At 43.2% G+C, this 19,422-nt stretch overlaps 1 protein-coding gene across 2 annotated transcripts in view; it reads left to right on the top strand.

Moving 5' to 3' along the window:
• Nucleotides 1–19,422, top strand: part of LOC122809322 (RNA-binding protein 10-like) — a 1,914,178-nt gene that overhangs the window by 1,313,554 nt on the left and 581,202 nt on the right. The window lies entirely within an intron of this gene.

Here is a 19,422-nt window from a genome sequence, read left to right as displayed (position 1 = left end):
CGATGTCAGAAAAAGTTAACAGTTGCATTTCTTGTGGGAAGCAAATACCTCATAAGAACTTTCATTCTTATTGTATTCCTTGCCTAGGCCCAGACCACGACGTCACAGGTTGTCTTTTTTGTGCTAGGTTTAATAAACGTACTATTAAATGTCGGTTTGATTTCACCTGACATTATTTTGGTAGGAAATTTAATTATACCATGCTGTCGGAGCAACCGACTGGAATACACAAAAAAACACAAAGGTAAGGACAGGCAGCCGAAATCCAAACCGGATTCCGAGGACTCTGCTAGGCCAGTCGCGTGTTCTCCGGTTTTCAGTGAGGCGCCTATGCAGCCCCCGACGACCGTTGATTTAGAACCCCAGGCGGAGATTACTAGGCCTCCACAACCTTTACCTTTAGGCCCTTCCAACTCCATACCTGAAGGAGATTCTGGTGCAGTTGAAACGCCTGCAGTTGCTGAAGGCGTCTTCAGACTGACTACACTCACTATTAAATCCTATGCAAAACTGAAAACTCCTTTAAAAACAAAGAAGACTGCACAGCAGTCTCCAGCACAAGGCCCCATGCCTAGGAAACAGATGCTTAAGATGGCTGAAGATTTAATTACCCTAATCAGGGGTTCTCATCCCCTTCTTGATAAAAGGCCACGGCAGGAGGAGGGCTATGCTTCTTCTGACCAGGTTTCAATTTCCTCAGACTCTTCTGAGGACAAGAATATTCCTTTCCCCCTTATGAAGATTCTGATGCTTTAGAGTCTATCCCTTCTGCATCTCCCCCAGAAGACTTCTCTTTTGGGGAAACCTTACATACTATGAGGGAACATTTCCACTGGGAAGGCCAGGATTATTCTGATTTTAAGAAAAGGCTCCGAGAGTTCCTATTACTACCCCAGCACAGACCACTTGCAATTCCACCTGTGTTAGACATTGTGGATGATGTTTATTCAGAATCTAGCCTTAACCCAGATTCACTACCTCCTGCACCAGCCAAACCAGACAGATACTACAGAGTCCCTGACTCGCACAAATTCCTGTATAAAAGCCCTGTTGCTGACCCAGAAACCATTTCCCAGGGTCCCAAAGGGGTTAAAGCCTCAACTGCTAAAAATCCTGTGCCCTCTGAAAGGGATTCTAGAGCACTAGACAGATGGGGAAAGAAAGTTTATACCTCAGCTACTTTAGCTATGAGGGCCTAAAATTGTCAGTTTCACATGCTGAAATATCAACAATATCTGATGTCTCAAAACAAAAAATGCTTGCACGTACAGACCAACCAGATTACAAGGAAATGCAAGATTTGTTACATTCAGCTGAACAAGTGGGCAAAAGTACCTTGCAATGTGGATTTGATTCATTGGAAGCTTCTTGTAGAGCAGCAGTGACAGGGTCTGTCATACGTAGGCATGCTTGGCTAAAAGAACAAACTTTGCCTGATCATGTTAAAGCAAAGATATTGGATGCACCCTTACAGCAGGATGTTTTATTTGGTGTAAAAGCAGAAGAAGTTTGTAATCAGCCTTGTAATCAAATCTAGTAATCCTACCCTTCAAGATGGAGACATCCACCCTAACCCAGGTCCAACTCTCCCTTCCCCCCTGGTGACTATGCCTAAAACCAATAATAGCTTCTTAGTAGGACATCTTAATACCCAAAGCTTAAACAACAAAGTACCATACCTTCATGCCCTCCTTCACACACACTCATTTGATATTCTTTGCCTCTCAGAGACCTGGCTAAAACCTAGCACCAAAGACACTGAGATTATTCCCCAAGGCTATAATATAGTAAGACTCGACCGTCCCAAAAGAAAAGGTGGTGGTGTTGCAATTCTTTTTAAAAATCATTTGAATATCACTACCCTTCCAGCTTCACCAACTCAAGATAGCAAGATAGAAGCCATCATGATCAAACTCCAATTAAATTCCAAAAAATCCCTTTATATCATCTGTATGTACCTGCCTCCTGGTAACAATATACCAATCCTTGAAAACTATCTTAGTTGGATATCTGCTACTTATCTACAGGAAACCATCATACTAGGCGACATGAACATAGACTGGAATAATATTAATGCTGAAAATCCTTAGTCTCATATCAACCTTCAAGGTTTTACCCAAACCATTACCTTAACTACTAGGCTCGATAAACATATTAATAGAGAAAGCATTTTAGACTGGATACTTATAAACAGGGTAAAAAATGATTACAAAGTAGGAACCTTGCCAGATGATGTCAGTGATCACTCTTTAACTTTTATAACAAGAGAAAAAGCTGATTGTTTAAATCCCCACATTACGAGAAAAATACGCACCGTCAAACATTTTAATCTTGACCTATTTCAGACTGAACTCAGTGCATGTAACTGGAACCCCTTAAAAACACTTCCTCTAGAAAATGCAGTACTACATTTTAACAAAATGTTTTTATCCATTCTTGACGTACATGCTCCTGAACGTAATATTAGAATGAAATCTAATACAGCCCCTTGGCTCTCCCATGAAACCAAAAAACTCATTCTCACTAGAAATAAAGTCTGGGCTAGATGGAGATCCCACAGAATTAACCCTGATCTTCTACACTTCCGACAGCTTAGAAATCTAATTAAAAAGGCAGTGATAGCTGACAAAAAAAAATTCTATGTCGAACTACAACAAACTCATCTTAATTCTAAACTTTTTTGGTCCTCAGTCAATAAACTCCTCTCCCCAGGAACTTCCAAAACACCGCCCCCACTAAATGCAGACCCTGATACCCCACAACAAACTGCAGATGCTTTTAACTCTTTCTTCACTGAAACTATACAAGCTCTAGCTAAACAACTTAATGCCAACAATTTCTGTCCACCAAGTGACCAATCAAACTCCTCCTTTAAATTTTCACTACAACCTATCTCTACATCGTACATTCACAGACGACTTCTCAAACTAAAACTGTGTTACCCCCTCTGCTGATAAGCTCCCTTCTCTTTTTCTTCAAAAGGCTGCCAAGGTTATTGCATATCCTATATCTATTCTCATAAATAGGACAATCAAAGAAGGAATCATCCCTGTTATTTGGAAGGTGTCTCATATTATCCCACTTCACAAAGGTGGAAACTCGACTGACTATTCTAACTATAGACCCATTGCTCTCCTCTCACCTTTGGCTAAGATTATGGAAAAATGTATCCACCTTCAACTTGTACAATATCTCTCTCTTCATAACATAATAGCAAACTGTCAACATGGCTTTAGACCTCATCACAGTACTACCACTGCCCTGCTTTCCTTTGTAGATACTATTAATCAGAACCACAACAACAACTTACTCTCTTCTGCCCTCTTCATTGACCTCTCCAAAGCATTCGATATGGTCAACCACTCTTTATTACTTAATACTCTTGAATCCCTCTCGTTTGATATCCCAGCCATTAAATGGTTTAAATCTTACCTTACAAACAGAAAACAAGCTGTTCTTTGGGATAACCACACTTCTTCTCTTTTGCCCGTTTCTATCGGCGTTCCGCAAGGCTCTATCCTTGGCCCACTTCTCTTCTCCCTCTTCATTAATGATCTTCAAACAATAATCCCTCAAGCAACCTGCATTCAATACACTGATGATTCTACACTCATCTGCTCAGCTTCTTCTACCCCAGAACTTATCTCTCTCACCCAAAAAGTGTTCAATACCGTAGAAACATGGTTCTCTAGTCGATTCCTCTTACTAAATGCTAAAAAAACTAAACTTCTTCTTTTTACCCCCCCATCCAGGACCTCCGCCGTACATTTCTCCATCTCTTCCAACAGTGCCACACTCATCTCACCTGACACTTCAACTAAATTGTTAGCTATTACAATTGACAATAATCTCTCATTCACCCTACACATAAACAACTCCATAAAACTAGTTAACAGAAAAATAGGATCCTTATATCGAATCAGACCATTTCTTACACCATCTACTAGAACAAGGATTGCTCACTCCCATCTTATTTCTACTCTTCTTTATGCTTCACCTATCTTCACCAACCTCAAAAAAAAACAACCTTAACAAACTGGCAACCTGCTATAATAACATTGCCCGCTTCGCTACTGGTAACCCCTATAAAACCCATCACTGTCTTAACTTAAAACTTCTAGGCTGGCCAGAGTTTCAGAACTATCTTATAATCCATCAACTCTGTATTGCCCATAAAATACTGTACCAACCTAATAATACCCCGATACTCTCACAACTCATAATCCCCTATAAAAATCTCAACTCTCTCCGCTCTTCCAGTAAACTCCTGACTAGTTCTATAAAATCAAATAACAATACTGGCAACTCACTATTTACCAATACTGTAGGGACAAAATGGAATTTGTTACCTACTAATATAACAAAGATAACATCATTGCCTCTTTTCAAACAGAATATTAAACTGCATTTCCAAAATCACTGGCTTTGTTCCTGTAGTAAACCTGATTAGCTTTCCACTAGTACTACTTAATCTTAAAACTATCTCTCTTACTCCTGTTTACTCTTTTCTCTACTTGGCTCTCTTTTCTCCTCCCACTGTTCTCTACCTGTTATCTGCCTTTAACTTGCTCTCTTTTCCACAATTAATCCCTATCTTTTTTCCCTTACTTTCTTATTCACTCTACTTTCCTTGCCTCCAATCCTTGTTTACTTTATCTGATAAGTATTTTTCAACTTGTATAATGTGACTTGCACTGTATTGTGTGTTATAGTAATTAACTCTTGTAGTAGTACTTTACATTGAAGGGTTTGCTAGTTTTTGTTTTTTGCAAACTCTATTACTAACTCTGTTATTATTATTATTATTATATTTTTTTGTATGAATCGTTTTTCTGTATGTATCTAACTCTGTGGAGCTTTTCTCCCCGGGCCGCTACTGAAAATGGAAATATCTCCAGCTAGACTAGCCCAGTCAACAAATGTAAAATAAATAAAGTTTTAAAGAAAATGGAGGATAAGGCAAAATCTATTCAGACGGTCAAGGATTTTTTACAGGTTCAACCTCCTTGTTTCAGCAGAAATTGGCCAACCAAAAACTGGTCCTTACCAGCTTCTGCCAGACCACAGAGGGTCAGATACAGATGCCCAAGAGGCAGGGACCAGCCACAAGGCTCTTACCAGCCTCAACAATGGAGTGCCACAACCCAAAAAGGAGGAGAAGAGAAGTCTCAAGCTTCCAGAAGACAAACACAATGACTTACCCCTCAGACTACCAAGCAAAACCCTCTTGGCAGCTCCCTTGGGGGGGGGACTAGCTCTTTTTACAGACAATTGGCACATCATCACAAAAGACAAATGGGTCCTAAATATTGTATCTCAAGGCTACAGATTCCACTTTCACACTTTGCCAAGGATAACAGGAATGCCAAACCTGCCACCAAATCAATGGGCAGAGGCTCAAAAGCAAATTTCAACTCTCATGGACATGAGAGCCATTTAGCAGGTTCCTACACAGGAGCAAAGACAAGGATGTTACTCAAGACTGTTTTTAGTTCCCCGAAAGGACAAAGCCTGGAGACCCATTCTGGACCTTTCATTTCTGAACACATACCTGGAAGTACCCAAATTCAAGATGCTAACACTACAGCGACTTCTTCCCATGCTGGGCAAGAAGGCATGGCTAGTAACATTGGACCTCAAGGAGGCATACCTGCATGTCCCTATCTGACAAAATTGCAGAAGATACCTCCGATTACTGCAGGTTCAACCCATTACCAATTCTCTGCACTGCCCTTTGGCTTATCTACTGCTCCCAGGGCCTTCACAAAATGCCTGGCACCAGTAATTGCATACTGCAGACAAAGAGGGATTCAAGTATATCCATACCTGGACGACTGTCTTATTCAAGCAGAAAGCAAGGACATTCTTTTAAAGCATCTGGCGTTTGTCAAAAACCTTCTAAGTTGCCTAGGGTACATAGTAAACGAAAAGAAGTCAAAACTAGTGCCCTCACAAAACGCAATATTCCTGGGTGCCAGCTTAAATACAATGGCCCAGATGGCTTACCTCACGCCAGACAAGCAAAGACATCTGACTCAATACTTCAAAATGATGGCAACAAAGACCCAACTCCCTGCAAGAAAAATTCTGCAGGCCTTGGGATTCATGGCATCTTACATACTACTAATACCATTTGCAAAACTGCATATGAGGAAATTACAATGGTATCTGAAAAGCGTATGGTCTCAACACAGCCACAGCTTGGAAACAATAATGCCACTCATTCCCTGCCTTCAACAGGAGTTTTTATGGTAGGCTCAGGCATGTCACCTCAACAAGGGTCAGCCTTTCACCTTACCCACAGCCAGGCAAACTATAACAGCAGATGCATCGGATTATGCCTGGGGAGCACACATGGCAGGACAGTGTATTCAGGGCAAATGGCCTGCAAACCAAAGGCATCTACATATCAATCAAAAAGAGATGCTAGCTGTACAAAATGCCCTAACAGCTTTCAAGGACCGTCTACATCCAGGACCACTCCTAATAAAGATGGAGAACACCACAGTGATGTGGTACATAAGCAAGGGGGTACACACTCCTGCCCCCTATACAGACAAGCAATGATCTTGTGGAACACAGCACTGACCTACCAAGTTCAACTACAAGCACAATTCCTGCCAGGAAAGAAAAACACACTGGCAGACGATCTAAGCAGAAACATCACAGATCCTCACAAGTGGAAACTAGATCCACAAGTATTCGCAATGATAACTCAAAAATGGGGGAGTCCAGACATAGATCTGTTTACTTCCCCCCAAAACTACCAACTATGGAAATTCTGCTCAAGGACATGCACACTAGCTTGGAAAGTGGACGCCCTCTCATTCAGTTGGAAAACATTGACAGTGTATGCCTTTCCTCCACTGCCTCTTCTGGCAAAGGTGCTGCTGAAAGCCAGATTAGAGAGGCCACAAATGATACTCTTTGCTCCAGACTGGCCACGCCAGTACAGGTATCCAATACTAAGGAACATTGCTCAAGGCCCACCATGGATTTTGCCTACAATTCCTCATCTGCTCATTCAGCAAAACAATCAGATTCTACACAGCCAGCTCAAGACACTAAATCTGGCTGCATGGCATATTGCTTAAATAACCAGTCAGCACTTCTCTCTAAAGCTGTGATGGACGTCATTCTGGAGGCCAGAAGGCCTAGCACCAGGAAAGTCTATTCAGACAAATGGAAAAGGTTCTGCGCCTGGAACCAGGCTAAAGGCCAAAATCCCCTTGTCCTAAATATTCCTCATTCTTAAATCTTTAACTGAGATGTTGCACAAAGGACTTTCCTTCTCATCTATTAAGATCCACACCTCAGCTATTTCAGCTCAATTCAACAAGGATCCTCATATATTTTCACATCCATTACTAAGACAGTTCCTCAGAGGGGCTAAAAACATAAGATCGCCCTGGAGAGCACCAACTTGGGATCTCAACTTTGTTCTGGAAAAGCTAACACTTCCGTCCTTTGAACCAGCTTTCACTGCTGATCTACAGTTCCTATCATGGAAAACTGCCTTGCTGCTAGCAATAACTTCAGCACAAAGAGACTCTGAACTACAGGCCCTAATGGCAGTGGAGCCTTTCATCATTTTTCATCAAGACAGTCTCTTTGCGAACTAACCCTTCCTTTATGCCAAAGGTGGTATCCAGTGTGGCCCTAAACCAAACCATTCATTTGCCCACCTTTTATCCATACCCCCAGGACAAAGGGGGAAGGCTCCTACACTTTTTAGACATTCACAGACAATTACGTTACTACTTGGATAAAACTAAGGCTTTCAGAAAATCTGACCAGCTCTTTGTATCCTATGCTGCAGGATCTCGAGGAAAAGCCATCTCAGAACAGACCATTTCAAAATGGATAGGACATTGTATCCGTTTCTGCTACACACACCATGGGAAATCTGTGCCTGTTAACATCAGGCCCCATTCCACCAGGGCTACAGCAACATCAACCGCCTTCCTCAGAGGGGTACCAACCAAGGATATTTTGGAGGCTGCCACCTGGAGTTCAGTGCACACCTTTACCAAGCACCATCACTTACCTCTATACTCTAAAACCAGAGCTGGCTTTGCCACTGCAGTTCTGCAGGGCCTACTAGCCTCTGCAAACCCTGTCTAGTTCCACCACCCATCCTTAGCTTTGGAATTCAACCCAACAGTGGTGACTGCAGCAGTGTAACACAATGAACATAGTACAGTTTTGTACCTACCATAAATGTAGATGTTCGAGTGTTCACACTGCTGCAGTCCAGGTTACCCTCCCTCCATCCCCTCTGAACTAGCTAGATTTATCTATTCCTTTCTATCCTATACAACCTCTGTGGTGTATTTGCTTGTGACTGAAGGTTTTGTTTTATTTTTATCTGTATTTTTTTATATAGAAATATGTTTTGCCTACCTATTGGGGGCATCTGACATCTGGGGCAAGAAAAACTGAAGAAAATGGCGTCGGATGCATCTTGTATACCCCTGGCGCACTAACGTAAGGGAAGAAGCGACAGCAACCGACACCGCACCAAGACTTTGGAACTCGGGCCGACTGCGGGACAGGCTGATGGCAGGATAACCCAACAGTGATGACTGCAGCAGTGTGAACACTCGAACATCTACATTTATGGTAGGTACAAAACTGTACTTTCTGACGAAAGCACTAAACTTTTATTAAAGTGGAGTTCTGCAGTTCGTGGTCCACTCTGTTTTATTGTTTTCTACCGGTGTATTTTGTGCTTTTGTGATTTTACTGTCCTTCCATATAATGATGTCATCCACATATCTTGTGTATAATCTACATGAATCTGTAAAGCTACTATTGAAGAGAGAACTGTTTTCTCACTGGTTCATGGCTATATTCGCAGAAAGAGAAACTTGTGCAGAGCCCATTGTCACACCTTTCTTTTTTAAAAAGTATTGTCCTTCAAATTATTTTTTCAGAACAATATCTAATTCCTCATATAAATTTTATCTTGTCACCCCTTTATTAAACAATCCTTAAACTATTTCACCCCTGTCCCATGTGGGATTAGAGTGTATAAATCTCTAACATCCACTATTAAATATATCCTCATTTTTAAATTCCAATTTATCAGTCTTACTCAAAGTCCCACAAATCCTTACAAACATGTTGTTCCTGCTGCGCAGATTTTTTTTTCCATCTAGAAACTTAGCACAGGCATATGTAACAGACCCACAAACTTCGTTTATGGGATGCATAGGAAGATTGTCTGCTTTTATAAATTTTTGTCACTCCATGTATAGTTGGTACCGTAGGTGTTACAGTATTCAAGTAACTGTAACTGAATTCATCTGTATTTATTTGTTCAATAAACAGGTCATTTGGTTGTGCTCTAATTTTTTAATATGCTATATTCATTTTGTTCTTAGACGTTTGTCTATAACTGTCTTCCAATAGCATCTGAAACGTCTTATCAATATAATCTGATTTTTCTATCAACACTAACTTTCTCCCCTTATCGGATTTCATTATTTTGATGTTATTTTTAATGAATTTCAGGTCATTTCAATCATTTTTAGTAATGTTGTATTCATTTTCTGGTTTTCTGTTAAGCATATTTCTCAAGTCTAATTCACGTACTTTGTCATATAATTGCAAAAGTAGATGGAGAGAGTTAATTGTGCTGGACACCCTTAAATTTGCCATTGCTGTGGAAAGCTCTTTGAAAATAGTTAAAATTCAATTTTCTAACAAATTGCTAATATCCATCAGTACATTCGCAATGACAGCTTTTCTTGGCACAAAAGACGGGCCCTTGCCAAAAACATCATCGCATTATGGAATCTGTGTGATACAAAATCATAAACTTTAAAATCACCATCCGTATTAGTCACAGTGGAACACAAATGCTTAACACTCATTGTCCTCAAGTTCATTAAATTTAGATATTTTGTTTAAGAAATTTGTTATTGTTTGCATTTTGTGAGCTGTTTATCTATTGTAATTGCACGGACAGCAAAATGTATATAATGACGGACATTTACATTTTTGAGTGTGTTCTTTGGGGGCTTGGCAGTCATGTTATTTTACAAGTACATTTAAATGAAATTCTTTTAAATGACTTTCATTAGAAGTCATCGTTTTATTTTAACGACAAAAGTGAAAGTGTTTATCTGATGAATAAAGCTTTGTAACGGTATGAGTGTCGTGTGTTAGCGTTCATCCTTGGTGTTTTACAAGTTTGTCTTATACTTGTATCTGTGGTTTTGAGTTTGTTTCCACAGCATACTGGTGCATTTAACATTTGCAAATCTCAACCCCTTCATTGGGCACCTCAGTGCTTAGGCCTGTTTGCTGCCATTTCAGTTGTCTTCTGTGATATGTTGTCTAAGGGAGCTTCAACATGTATATGTCCCTTACCATTTGATGATCATTGTCCACTTCTATGATTTTGTGATTGTGAACCCTAAGACCAGCTTCACTGAACTTGTGTCATTTCTTGCTTACTTGGACTTCTTTTTACATTTGAGTTTCAAGTCAAGACCCTTATTTGTTTGTCTCCCCAGTGGCTCGCATCTCAATCGTCTCTGGTCCCAGGACACTAACCATCCTGTCTGCAGTTTTTCCTCTTCCACTTCTACACCCCCAGCTCTTCTGCTTGCCTGTGCTGAGTATCTCTCCCCCTTAGTGGTAAGGCATCCTCCTTCCTCTTGCACTTTTTGTTTAGGACCTGGATACATTGTTCCTCTCTCATGTGCCTAACTGTCCCCCTCTAGTCACTTCTGTGTTGATCTCTCCTTGTGGTGGTGGTCTGTACATAACCATTTCTGAAAATCGACCTAATGCTGCATACCATTGATCTTTGCATCTGTAGTTACACCTTACAGAAGGGTTTCTTGTTTATTTGTACTGCCAGCTGATAGTCTTGTCCATTAGTCCTTATTCCTCTAGTAGCTGTGCTTGGTTGGGTGGAGTAAGAAGATTTGTTCTTTGTTCCTGTCTTAAAAAGATGGGGAGTGCAAGAGGTCCTTGGCTTTCTTGTTGAGAAAGCAAGTGATTTGAGGTTCAAATCCTGTGCATCTTTAACTTCATTGTAGCCACCATCTTCACTACACCCAGTTCATAGGTAATAACTAGGCTGTTGATCTCTGAAGATGTGTGTAACCTTTGCCATACATTTTAATGACGTTTTTAGCCCTTCTCTCAAGTATGAATAACTTAATGATGCAGAGATGAGCAAAGCATTTACATTTTTCCCCTATCCATGAGGAACACCATCCATTCATCAGATTACGTTTGAATAGTATAAAAGAAGCTTATGCCTCCATTGGAATTGCAGATATGCAGTAGGTCTGACAGGGCATTGTCTGTTGAGGCTGTGCACTTAAGGCAGAGAACACCTGTCAGTAGCCCGAGTAATACTAATATGGTTTAAGCTAGTCTGCTTTGTTTTTTTTTTTTTATGGTTTAGGCCCTTAATTTGTTTTAGCAAGAAAGCATTACGAGAGGTTTGAGTTGTCAGATATTTGGATAAGTATATACTGAAGGGGACACTGTACTTGATCAGTCTGATGAGTATAGGAAACAGTGGAATGATCACATCCCTGCACCTTGACACCATACCCTTAGTAATAAGATGTGCAGTGAAAAAGAGCATCTGAAGTAATCTATTTCATTTGGTCTTCAAACTGTGGGTTACGGATCTGAGCCAGCAACTTTTGCTAGCATCAGCTCCGAGCTCCAAACTCCTCCCCTTACCCATAATACACTTCCACTGCCTTCCAACCCCAGATCTTGTTTGCCGCAAATTTCTAAAGCATCGTGTCTTCTGAACTCCAACTAGCAGTGGGTTAAAACCTTTTGTGAGTAACTAATTTTCTAAATTTTTCTCAGATTAGTGGTAGCAGCAGCCACTAAGAAGTAACTTGCCCAGGAGTGTTCCTCAGTCCACCCTCCTGACCAAGAGTCATGGATGATGGACCGCCTAGGGAAGCGGGTGTACACTTCAGCTACCTTTTCGATCAGGGTGCTGAATTATTTGGCCCATGTCACTAGACTCCAGTGCGACCTAGTAAAGGAGCTGGAGGAGTCTTTCCCCAAGTCCATGTCGCAGGAGGACGGCTTCGTTCTCCACTTTAAAAGCAGTATCTAACATGTTCATGCGACGACTCTCCCATGCTACGGAATGGGCAGCTGGGTTCGGCGTATCCATGAGGTGCAACGCCTGGCTCAGGTTATGTCAATTTTCTGAACTCTTCAAGGCGTCATTTGCCAATACCCCTTATGACAGCTGTACATTCTTCAGTAAGACAGTCAAGGAGACATTAAGGATGGGAAGACACTGTCTGCCGTCGGGATCTGCTTCTCTAACCCTCAAAGGTGCTTTTCTTGGAACCAGAGAGGGCAAAAGAAGATGTGGTTCCGAAGTCGCAGTATTCCCTGGACACTCGGGGCTGCTCTTCCCCCAGAGGCAGAGGGGGACAGAATGGACGCCGGCCCAGAAGCAGAGGGGGTCCCCAGAACTTTGGGTCTCGAGAACCTTTCTCTGACAGACTTGGGCAGCAACCCTAAGGGGTTTGCCTGACTGCTGTACTCTGTATCCAGTCGGGGGAATGATTGTTCTTGCACCCAGCGGCATGGGAGTCCATAACAGTGGACCGCTGGGTGCTTCAAATCATATCCAGAGGATACTGTCCCCTTCGTGGGTTCTCCCATATCTCTCAGACACCTCCCGGACGTACCACCCATACAAAGGGAGGCAGCAACACGGGTATTTTCCAAGCTGCTAGTGAAACGAGCCATCAAAACCGTCCCCCCAGATCAGTCCAGATCGGGCTTCTACTCCAGGTTCTTAAGAAAACGGGGGACTTAAGGCCCATTCTGGATCTCTCTACCCTGAACCTGTAAGTTGCCAAAGAGATGTTCTGGATGGTCACGTTACAGTCCATCATGCTGTACCTGCAAGAGAGCGACTGGATGTGCTTGTTAGACCTCCAGGATGCTTACTGTCATATAAAAATGCACAGAAGCTCCAGGAGGTGGTTGCGCTTCTGGCTAGGAGTCGGTCATTACGAATTTAGAGCCCTACCCTTTGGTCTCACCACAGCCCCCAGGGTATTTACCAAAGTGATGGCAGTCATAGCGGCTCACCTGAGGCTTCAGGGGATTCGGGTCTATCTGTACCTGGACAATTGGCTCCTCACTACTCCCACCAGGCGTCTACTTTCCCAAACCAGGGATTATTTCCTGACACTGGCCCTGCATTTGGGGATTACAGTCAACACATCCAAATCTCTCCTAGATCCTGTACAAGTGATAGACTACATTGGTGCCAGGATAGATACTCTTCAGTGCAAAATATTCCTGACCTCGGAGAGAGTTCAGAACCTGAGGATGCATGTCTCCCTCATCTACCGTTCTCATAATCCAATGGAGGAATCGGTGTTGAGGGCCCTAGGCTCGATGGCGACGACCATAACTCTTCTCCCATGTGCTTTGTTACACACGAGGATTATACAGTGGTTTAGTGGTCCCTGTTGGAGCTCCCATTGACAATATCCTATTCAACTCAGTCGAGTCTGTTGGTTGTCCCTCATATGGTGGATGAGCTCTTCAGACATTTTGGAGGCGACCCTTTGTTCCAGCCCCGGCCCAAACCACAGTGACCATGGATGCCTCCCTACTCTGGGGTGGGGGGGGGGCATTGTTCGGGCAGGGACAGTCCAAGACCTGTGGTCCTCCATAGAGACCATCTTGCATATAAATGTCCTAGAGATGAGGGCAGTCCTCCTAGCGTTGCAGGCCCTCCATGCCTTTCTTCCTCTGGGGACTGTTGCTCTTCAGTCAGACAACATGTCAGTGGTCTGGTACATCAACAAACAGGGAGGGACCAGATCTTATCCCCTTTGTTGCGAGGCCATGAGAGTGTGGGAATGGGCAATCTTCACCGGTCGCTTTCTCATCGCAATGCACATTCCGGGACGATCCAACATTCTAGCAGACAGGCTAAGTTGGACCATTCTGATGCCTTACGAGTGGTCTCTGAATCTGTCAGTAGCGGAACAGATCTTCAGCGAGTGGTGTCAACCTTGCTGTGATCTCTTCGCATCTCCTTCCAATGCGAAGTGCAGCAAGCTTTTCGCTCTGAACCCCCTGCCGGGGGAGTCCCTCAGAAATGCTCTAGTTCATGCTTGGCCTCCCGGTCTTCTGTATGCTCACCCGCCAGTACCTTTCATTCCGAGGTTTCTGCAGAAAGCTTGTCGACTGGGGAGCAAAGTGATGCTCATTGCCCCATTCTGGCCTTCTAAGTATGGGATGTCCTTTGTGTTTCACTGTTGCAGTCGTAGCTGTAGGGTGATCCTGCCGGCAGGCAGCCCGAGGTCGGCCAGAATTCCAAAGTCTGGGTCCGGCGTCGGCTGTACCAGCAAGAACCCTGATGTCAGAACGTAGGGGTATAAAGCTGACAGCCGACGCCATCTTCTCCAGTCTTTCTTGCCGTGCGGTGGAAAGCAGCTCGCTAGTAGTTGGTTGGCGGATTCCGAACAACGTGCTTTGATTGTCGTCGGTCCGAAGTCGTCTTCTCTTCTCAAGCTAAGTACCCCATTGGGGAAACCTTTTTCTTGCTCCTCCGATGTCAGAAAAAGTTAATAATTGTATATCGTGTGGAAAACAAATACCTCATAAAGATTTCCACTCTTACTGTCTTCCTTGCTTAGGCCCTGACCACGACGTTTCTTGCTGTCGGTTTTGTGCCAGATTTAATTCTTGCACTATTAAGCGTAGGTACGATTGGGCCTTGAATTATTTCGGTAGACGGTTCAATTATAGGATGTCGTCAGATACTTTACCAACAACCGGAATTCACAAAAAACGCACGGACAGGGATAGGCCTCCGAGGTCCAAACAGGATACTTTGCAGCCGGAGCCAGCTTCGGGTTCGGCAGTCGTCAGTGAGGCGCTTTTGCAGCCCCTGTCGTCAGCCACTTCGGAACCAATGGCCGACACTGACTCCCATGGGGAGCCAACTAGGCCTAGTATTTTATCTGCTGCAGGACCTTCGGACATCGCTCCTTCAGATGGGTCCGGAACCGCTGTGCAGGTAACGGCTTCTGAAGGGGTTTTCAGGCCTTCTCATATCACTATTACTACAAAGACAAAGGCAAAGACTCCTGTTAAGCCAAGGGTTGCTTCTCAAGCTTCTTCGGATTCAGCTCCCAAGACCCAGAAACAATTATTAAGAATGGCTGAAGATTTGCTTACTATGATTAGGGGTTCTCACCCCCCTCCTGAAAAAAGGCCTAGACAGGATATTCCTTATGATTCCTCTGATCAGGCTTCTATGTCTTCCGTCTCTTCCTCTGACCAGGACTATTCTTTCCCTCCTTATGAGGATTCTGATGCAGAGGACTCTATTCCCTCTGCTTCTCCCCCTGAAGATTTTTCTTTTGGGGAAACCTTGCATGAGATGAGGGAGCATTTTCATTGGGAGGGTCAGGATTATTCCGCTTCCAAGAAGAGACTTGGCGAATTTCTCCTTCTCCCTCAACACAGACCTTTGGCTATTCCTCCTGTTCTTTATATTGTGGATGATGCTTTCTCTGAAGCTAACCTGAATCCTGATTCCTTTCCACCTGCTCCTTCTAAGCCGGATAGATTTTACAGAGTCCCTGATTCCCATCAGTTTCTGTTCAAGAACCCTTCTGCAGATCCTGAAACTATTTCTCAGGGTTCCAAGGCTGCTAAGGCCGCTTCATCTAAAAATCCTATTCCCTCTGAAAAGGATTCTTGTGCCTTGGACAGATGGGGCAAAAAGGTGTATACGTCTGCTACTCTTTCTGTTAGAGCTTTAAATTGCCAGTTTCATATGTTCAAGTATCAGCAATTTCTTTTGTCTGTTTTAAAGCAAAAACTTTCTACCTTTCCTGCATGTGCAGAGGACAAGGAATTACAGGATGTATTGCATGCAACTGAACAGGTTAGCAAACATAGTTTACATTGTGGTTTTGATGCCTTGGAGGCTTCTTGTAGGGCCGCAGCCTCTGGTACTGTTATCAGGAGACATGCTTGGCTTCGAGAGCAGAATTTACCTGAGCAAGTTAAGGCTAAATTGTTAGATGCCCCTGTTCAGCATGATGTTTTGTTTGGATCTAAGGCTGAGGAGGTTATTAAAAAGATGGTGGGTAAAGTGAAATCTATGCAGACAGTTAAAGATTTCTTACAAGTTCAACCTCCTAGATTTTCTAGGAATTGGCCCTCCAAAAATTGGTCCTTTCCCACGTCCGACAGGCCTCAAAGGGGAAGATATAGACGCTCCAGAGGTCGGGCTCAGGCCTCTTTCAGGTCCAGACAATGGACTTGCTTCATCACCTAGAAGGGGAGAAGACAGACCTCAATCACAAAGGAAGCAGACCCAGTGACTCTCTCTGTTGGGCTACAGGTCCTCCTTGCCTGGAAGCCCCTCTCGGAGGAAAACTTTCTCTTTTCTACCAAAATTGGACTCGTATTACCCAAGACAAATGGGTTTTAGACGTGATTTTAAGAGGTTACAAATTCCACTTTCATACTCTGCCAAGGTCTATCGGTTGGCCAGATCTGCCAAAACATCATTGGTCAGAGGCCTTAAATGAAGTGGACGCTTTATTGGCCATGAGAGCCATAGAACCTGTTCCACTTTCAGAGATGGGAAAAGGTTTTTACTCAAGACTATTTCTGATCCCAAGAAAACAAAACTCATGGAGACCTATTCTGGATCTTTCAGTATTAAACACCTTTCTGGAAATTCCAAAATTCAAGATGCTTACTCTACAACAACTTCTTCCAATGCTCTCGCAGGATGCTTGGATGGTGACATTGGACTTAAAGGAAGCCTACTTACACATTCCCATCAGGCAGGATCGCAGAAAATACCTCAGATTCAAGGCACTTTCAATTGTCTGTACTGCCCTTTGGCTTATCTACTGCGCCCAGAGTCTTTACCAAGTGCCTGGCTCCAGTAGTAGCTTATTGCAGGCTCCAAGGGATTCAAATTTACCCCTATCTGGATGATTGCCTTATTCAGACAGACAGCAAAGACCTTTTACTTCAACATCTGCAGTTTGTTCAACGTCTTCTCCTACTACTGGGATTCTCAGTGAACACAAAAAAGTCACATTTGATCCCCTCTCAGCAACTGATCTTTTTGGGAGCTCTTCTAAACACAAGATTGCAAAAGGCCTTCCTCACTCCAGAAAAACAATTACAACTGGCCTCAATTTTCAAAACCTTGGCTACTTTAACTCAGCTCACTGCAAGGAAATTCCTGCAGGCATTGGGCTACATGGCTTCTTGCATCCTGTTGATTCCAAATGCAAGGCTTCATATGAGAAAACTTCAATGGTACCTAAAGAGTGTATGGTCACAGCATTACCACAGTCTGGACACAATGATTCCACTGATTCCCTGCCTCCAAATAAAGTTCCTTTGGTGGTCCAGGGCTTGTGCTTTAAACGAAGGGAATCCCTTTCGTCTGCCTCAACCTTCTCAGATCATTACCACGGACGCTTCGGATTATGCTTGGGGCGCTCATTTTCTAGACATTTGCCAGCAGGGCTCTTGGACAAAGAAGCATCTTCCCTGGCACGTCAACTTGAAGGAAATGTTGGCGGTCCAAAATGCTCTTCTAGCCTTCCAGAATCTTTTGCAACCAGGGCCTCTTCTGATTCGTACAGACAATACCACAGTTATGTGGTACATAAACAAGCAGGGGGGCTCTCACTCTTACCCCGTTTGCAGACTAGCCATGAGTTTATGGGACACAGCTCTAAATCTGAATCTGCATCTTCAAGCTCAGTTCATTCCAGGAAAACAGAACCTCTTAGCAGACAGCCTAAGCAGAAACCTTTTGGATCCTCACGAATGGATGCTGGACCCCAACTTATTCAGCAGGATTACTGCAGTTTGGGGTTGTCCTCAGAGATCTGTTTGCATCCCATCTCAATCATCAGTTGCCTCTCTTTTGCACCAGGTCCTTCCACAAAACAGCTTGAAAAGTGGATGCCCTGTCATTCAGCTGGAGGAATCTTTCAAGGATATGCCTTCCCTCCTCTTCCTCTTCTGCCTCGGGTGTTACTGAAAATAAAGCAGGACAAACCCAAGATTATCATTTTGATAGCTCCAAATTGGCCTCTGCAGTTTTGGTATCCAACTTTAAAACACCTATTCTTGGAACCTCCTTGGATTCTACCTCTGATCCCTTCTCTTCTGTCCCAGCATCAGGGTCAGATGCTACACACTCAAATCAAGACTCTATACCTGGCAGCTTGGCTCTACGAGGGCCTTTGATTCCGTCTTCTCTTCCCAAACAAGTTTTGGATGTTCTTTTAGAAGCTAGGCGGCCTAGCACTAGAAAATCTTATGCTTCTAAATGGAAAAAATTTTGTATTTGGATGCAGGATCGAGGATCTGATCCTCTTTTGCCTGATATTTCCTCCATTTTACTTTACCTCTCAGACCTTTTGCTTAAAGGCCTCTCCTTTTCCTCCTCCAAAATTCATGCTTCTGCTATCTCGGCTCATTTCAACACTGATCCTCCCATCTTTTCTCACCAGCTGGTGAGACAATTTTTGAGAGGGGCTAAGAATTTAAGACTTCCCAGAACTCCTCCTGTTCCAGCTTGGGATCTTAATTATGTCTTAGAGAAACGTACTTTTTCTCCTTTTGAGCCTGCTGCGGCTTCGGATATCAAGTTCTTATCCTGGAAGACAGCTGTCTTATTAGCATTGACTTCTGCCAGAAGGGTTTCAGAGTTGCAAGCTCTCATGGTTGTGGAACCATATATTATCTGCAACCAAGACAGAGTTTCCTTGAGGACCAATCCTACATTTATGCCTAAGGTGATTTCTAAAGTGGCTCTAAATCAGACCATTCACCTTCCTACCTTCTTTCCAAATCCTCAAAGTAAAGGGGAAAGGATCTTACATTCATTGGACGTACACAGACAACTACGATTTTACCTGGACAAAACTAAAGATTTCAGAAAATCTGATCAATTGCTTCTCTTATGCCTCCAGTTCTCTAGGTAAGGCTATTTCTAAACGAACTATTTCCAAATGGATTGCTCATGGAATAAGGTTTTGTTACTCTCACTATGGGAAGCAGATTCCAGGTACTGTTAGACATCAGTCTACTAGAGCAGCTGCCACTTCAGCAGCTTTTCTCAGAGGAGTTCCTACCAAGGACATTTTGGAAGCTGCCACTTGGAGTTCAGTGCATACTTTTTCTAAGCACTATAATCTCCCTTTGTATTCTAAGTCTAGGGCAGGCTTTGCCTCTGCTGTTTTGCAGGGTCTTCTAGCTGCCCCTTCTTCTGCATAACCTCCTCCCCTATTCACACCTTTGGGATTCTACCCTACAGTTATGACTGCAACAGTGAAACACGAAGGACATAGTACAGTTGTGTACACCTACCATAAATGTAGATGTCCGAGT

The sequence above is a fragment of the Protopterus annectens genome, chromosome 8.part0 (assembly GCF_019279795.1).
Source record: "Protopterus annectens isolate FY-2018-M chromosome 8.part0, PAN1.0, whole genome shotgun sequence".
NCBI classification, from domain to species: domain Eukaryota; kingdom Metazoa; phylum Chordata; order Ceratodontiformes; family Protopteridae; genus Protopterus; species Protopterus annectens.
This window is presented reverse-complemented; position numbering and strand designations above follow the sequence as displayed.